This window comes from Gobio gobio (genome assembly GCF_949357685.1).
Source record: "Gobio gobio genome assembly, chromosome: 21".
Taxonomy (NCBI): Eukaryota; Metazoa; Chordata; class Actinopteri; order Cypriniformes; family Gobionidae; genus Gobio; species Gobio gobio.
Window position 1 is genome coordinate 16233421 of NC_137117.1, and position 6124 is coordinate 16239544.

Below are 6124 nucleotides of genomic sequence, written 5' to 3' on the forward strand. Positions count from 1 at the left end.
CGCGGAAGAATCTAATGTTTTGAGGTGTATGTGTGGGTTGTCTATCAATGCACCAGGTGATTGTCGCTTTGAACTTTCTGGATTACAAGCCGCCATCAAAATGACAAGTTTAATTACATTCCAGTTGCTGTAAGAAGAGGCCACAAATGATCTGCCACCTGCAGCATCCACACATGTGATATAGCCTACTAGCCCAGGCTGCATTCCACTCCACTTTTAGACACGCACTTGCGAACTTCCCTAAGCACTTCCCCTCGGAGAAATCCCTACTGCCATTGTGAAGTGCGTTTCACTTCGTGAAGTGGACGAGGGAAGTTTATATGGATCAAAACCGAGGGGGGATAATTTACACCACCACAAACAACTCTGATATATATATATATTTTTTAAACATTTAAAACAACCTAAACACACCTATATACATATAGAATGCTGCATTAAACAATTTCATAAGGGGGAAAAAAAAAATCAAGGGCTTAGGACGTTCCAGTTCAGCCCAAGTTTCCACCAGTAGTGGGCACTCCTGCAATGTAAGCAATAGTGCACATCCGAGTGAACGAGACGAAGGGGAGTTAGCGAGTGAAGGGCATAATAAAAAACGAACTGGAACACAGCCCTGGACTCTTTGTGTATACAGACATGACGTAATGATGAATGGCGGGAGCTCGTATTTCCTGTGGAAAGCTTCCAGTACCACTCAAATTATAACACATTATTACAAGCTTACCGTTGTGAAGGGAAGGAGATCGTTTTGAACACTGGCTAGTTATGTACTTGCTCGAAAATAGATTTTGGATAATTTTTAACCAACATTTTTTGGCGGACTGCAGCTTTATTAACACTTAAATGTAATCTTTAGCAAAAAAAATTAATGACAATTTTTCATACATGTTGCAATGCAGAAATTCACTTGTAGCATTTGAAACTGTTGATTTTACTTATTTATATTTAAGCAAAATAGTATAGAATTTTAATATCGATGAGTTATCGGTCGTAACATAAAAATGATTGGCTTATTGATATTAAATACAACTGTATTTTCACTGCATCCCTAACCAAGATTAATAGATGCTGTAAACGTGTTGTTTATTGTTAATTCACAATAATTAATGCATTAACTAAGGTTAATAAATTAACAAAACATTACTGTAACAATTACAGTTAAAGTTGGGGAAAAAAGTGTATTTTATTTTTTAATGGAAATGGCTTTGTTTACAACAATGTTAAAATCCATATCTCTGTTTATAAATTATTTAGGTCTATTTTCACTAGGTTCATTTTGGTCACAAGAATATCATTTCACCGATACAGCACAAGGTCCTACAGGTACGTTAGATTATGGATGCACTACGCTGGCTTTTGATTTACCTGTAAAGATACTTGTGTAGAATTGGACCATTGGCCCCCTGTTATCCTCTCTTGCTTTTTAACAACTTTTTGCTGACCTTCACCCCATTTTTTCCTCTGTTGCTTTTCCTATACCACTCCCTCTCTAGCTCTCCCATGTTTTTTCTTCTCCACACTCACTCCCCGAGCAGCATGACGGGAGCTAATTATAAAATCAATGGAGCCGGGCTGCCTGCTTTACGGCTGCCTCTAAAACCTTAACAGGGAAATCACTGTAGGATTGATGACTCCTTCACTCTTTATCTCTTTTAATTAGAAATGTAAAAGATATGAAGAGCCTGGGGCCACAGCACTGCACCCTGGCATTACAACATTCTACCTGCTCTCCTTCCTTCCTGCCCTCCTTCCTTCCCTCTCGCTCTCTATCCTTTTTCTGCCTTTTCATGTCTTTTAGGAAGCCACTGCCCCGGTTTCCAGCAGAGAATGTCTAACATATAATCTCTCCTTCTCCAGAACACCTCCAGCTAGAATCTTTTCTCTAACATTAGAAAGGAAAAAAAAAATATTATGGGTCATTTTGCCTTTTATTACGAGTTGATTGAGCGGCATTAAACCAGTGCAGACTGTATGATCTCCTCTTGCTGGGCAAGATATTACGGTCATTCTTTTCTTTTACATCTTAATACATTTTTTAGAGTTGTTTCTTTCTCTTTTTGTCTGAACACTTTTATTCCTCACTCTCATTCTGAATTTACTTTGTGTTGCATCTGAATTTTTTTAATGAATGTTTGCTAAACTTTGATGCATTATTATTACTAATATAACTAACAATACTGCATGTTTGTGCTATAGACATGAATGATACCTCAAATCATGGGCTGTGTCCAAAAGCTTAAAAATGCTGCCTTGGGAGGATGCATTCCAAGGTAGGAAGGCATCAAGACTAGGCCTGTCACGATAACTACTTTTTGTTTCGCGATATATCGTCCCAGAAATAATTGCGATAAACAATATTATTGTCATTTTAAGACTATTTTATGCCACTGAATATATAATCCTAATATAAAAGCATAATAATGAAAGTAGACCTACACACTTTCAAATGACAACCTTTTAATTCTTTAGATCATGGAAATTAAGGGTAAAAAATATTATCCTATCCTAAAAAAAAAAAAATTTGAATAAATAGTAAATAAATATTTTTCCTTGTGAAACGGCTTTAACACTCGTCATTCTGCATTGACATTTATATGTACACCGGAACAGGGGATTGCGGCTTTGAAATCGAGTCCATTTGGGCTTATTCTTACAAACTGTCAGTAGTTGTCAGGAAAACACTGTAACGCCTCAAATGGCGCCCTTTTTTTCACCTGTCGATAACCGCTCTGTTTATGAAGGAACTGCCCGAGGACTACTTTCGCCTCCGTCACGGAAAACATACAAGATGACAGCACAATTGAGTAAAATGTTGGTCACATTCATTATCATGTAAACATAATGGGCGATATATTGCATCACAAAAAATTATTGAAGTCATGTACATATATTGTGCGATATATCGATATATTGATTATTGCGACAGGCCTAATCAAGACACGTCCGAATCTGATGTTAGCTTCACTTCCTGTCTCCTGAGATACCTTTATCTGCTGTATTTCTAAAGGAAGCATAGATGTATCCTTCGCTGCCTTTGATATCCCACAATCCTGTGCATTCGATTCTGTGACAGTTGAGCTAAAAAAAAGAAAGATGGTTTTGGTGTCTGAAAGTTGTGGTTGGTGTTCAGTTTGTGTGTTTTACACTTCTGATGTTATTTTTTAGCGAGAAATTACTACTGTAGTAACAAAGAATTTATATATAGGAAGACGGTGCACTCTGATTACTTATGAATGGGAGAAAATGTAATGCACTACATGGCAAATAAGCCCCGCCTTCTAAATAAAGGAGCCAATCGTTGATTAGTACGCCAATCTCTCACTACTTGTACTGGGCAAATGTCCACTGTCCGTCTATGTGTAAACTGCTTGCTATTTACTGTTATTGTGAAGCGTCCTTGAGCTTGGGAAAGGCGCTATATAAATGAAACTTATTATTATTATTATTATTAAAGTCATCATGTCACTGTTGCTAGAAGCTCCGGTTGCTATAGAAACAGGCAGTATTCTGCGATGCACGCTTAGGACTGCGCATGCAGTTTTTTTCCTCATGATTCGAGAGTTTAGAAATAAAATGTATGAGACAGTTGTCAGATTTCATTGGTGATTTCAAATATGAAATTTAATTGTAAGTTTGGCAAACAGTTTTGGAGAATTGGATGTTTCCCCATTCAAATAGTAGATGCCCGAGAGGTGTTTCAAAGATGGCCGCCGAGTGAAATGACTTGTCTTAAAGGGACTTTGGTAGTAATTAAATATTTGTTTAGTTCTCACCCACCAACACTCCCTCTATTTTGCTATAGATTATTAAACCGTTACACTACCTAAGAAGTGTCTGAAATCAGTTTCGTGAGGTACTTTCATGCGCAAACGCTGCCTGAAAAATGTATTGCCGGATGAGGTTTTTAGATGCAGCCGTGCTGTTTGTTGAGTAGAGGTGTGCTGTTACTTTTCTAGAGATTTGATTTACAATTTTTCCAGGGGAAGAATAAAACAAGGAGGGGGGGGGGGGGTCCTATCAAAGGAGCCATGTATATCACATAGACTTAGCAGTGGATCATTGAACAGCCACCTAGCAACCAGCTAGATGACCCTAACGACATGCTAAAACTATTCCGAATACCTTAGCAATTGCATAGCGCAACACCCTCACAACCATCTACTGTGAATCTTCGAGCTGAGAGAAACAACAAGGTACTGCAAACACAAAACTGACATTGCTCAATGTATGCCATTGTTTTGACAATGCAAAATTAAAAAATAAATAAATAAAATGTTATTTGTCCCAGACACCTTATTATTGCATCTTTGATGGTTTTATACAAGTCTGTGTGGTTGTCACTGTTATAATATATAATATTGAGAGCAATATATAAAGCACACGGTACAATTGTGTAATTGTGACTTTTTCTCAAAATTAATACTTCACTTATATTTTCAACGTACTTTCTTATTAGCACATTGCATCTCACAATTACTACAGTATAAATTCGTAGACCTACATCAATTCAGCTTTTAATAGCCACTAGTCACATTTGCAAAAGATAAAGTTGGAATTATGACACACTAAAGCTGTATTTTTTTTGTTTTCATGCATTAAAATGTTGAGATTTAAAGTCATAAATATAAGAAATAAATTAACAGCTTTCAAGTTGCAGTTGTGAAATATGAAAATTCTATTATTTTTAACACTAGAGTGAATTTTATTGTATAGGGGGAGGCATAAGGCCATACAATCGACCATAATTCATCTTGCAAACACCATGGCAGCAGCTTTTACCACTCAAAAAAAAAAAAAAAATTCCTTTTTGTTTAATAGGTTTCATTGATAACCATTTAAATGGCTTTAATCAGAATGAATGAATGAATATCTCTCCACATGTGCCTCTTTTGTAATTTGAACAACCGCAGCCTAGACGTTTGCTCTTTCCTTTCATTATTGCTCTTTTCTCCTTCATTTAACTCTCATTACTCTCAGCACTATGCGCTGAACACCACAGGAAGCGAAGGATGTTTGCCATGGATAGAAAAAACATGTCCTGCCTCTTTAAATCCATCACCTCAGCCTATCTGCCTTGTGTTCCCATGGCAACATCTCATTGGGATTGAATATATGGGGTCCTTGTAAACCAGTGTATAATGCATGGGCCTTGTTTTTAATCTTAGCCCTAGTTTATTGATCCTTTTAATGAAACTTAATTATAGTAATCTTTTAATTAAGAGTACCATACCCCTGTTTTACTACAATACCCTTGAGCTATGAATATATAGATTTGTATATTGTGAGCCCCTGTGTGCTCTTTACAAATAAAGTGGCCAAGTCTGAATCCTTTAAGTACTGTGTCTGTGCAATAATTCAAATACATGAATGCATCCATATGAACTTGTCCTTTATGGGTTTTGAGAATATGAGAGCCTGCTTAAAAGGGTGTGGTCATGTGTCTGTCTATGATCTCCATCATTCAGGTAATCACTTACAGATACACCTGAATAGATTCAAATTGTGCTTGGTATTATAATATGAAACATATGCTATCCATAATCTCTTGGGCTGGTAAAAAGACTACATTATTTTCATGTTATTTCAGTAACCAATTCAAAGTTATTAATATCATATTTAACATGTTATGTATCTATTTTGAATTATCATGTATTTAATTATCTAAAAGATTAAATTAATGAAACTACATTTTCATAATAGCCATCCGCCCATGCCGTCTCATGTCTAAGCCTTTAATGCTCCTGTATGAGTAATGCAAGGATGTTTCTTTGTCCTCAGATAATTACTGTATGACACATGCAGACAAATGAGGGCACACTGGCAGGATCCATTAGTTTTGGTCTCAGTAGTGTTTGTGTGTGGTTAGCGTTTGATAAATTACAGTTCTCTAGCCAGCAGGGTCATTAGAGCAAATCTGTGGTGCACGGTCGCCCTCTGTTGGGGGGAAGTAACGTTAACTCAACCGCTTGCTTGGATTTGGATGGATGTTTCATGTTTCACACCCCTTGTTTGACTGTGTGAATATTGTCAGCTAAAGTTCTGTCATCATTTACTCACCCCCGTGTCGTTAAAGACGAGTATAACGTAATTTTCTGGAGAGCACATAATAAGATGTTTTCTT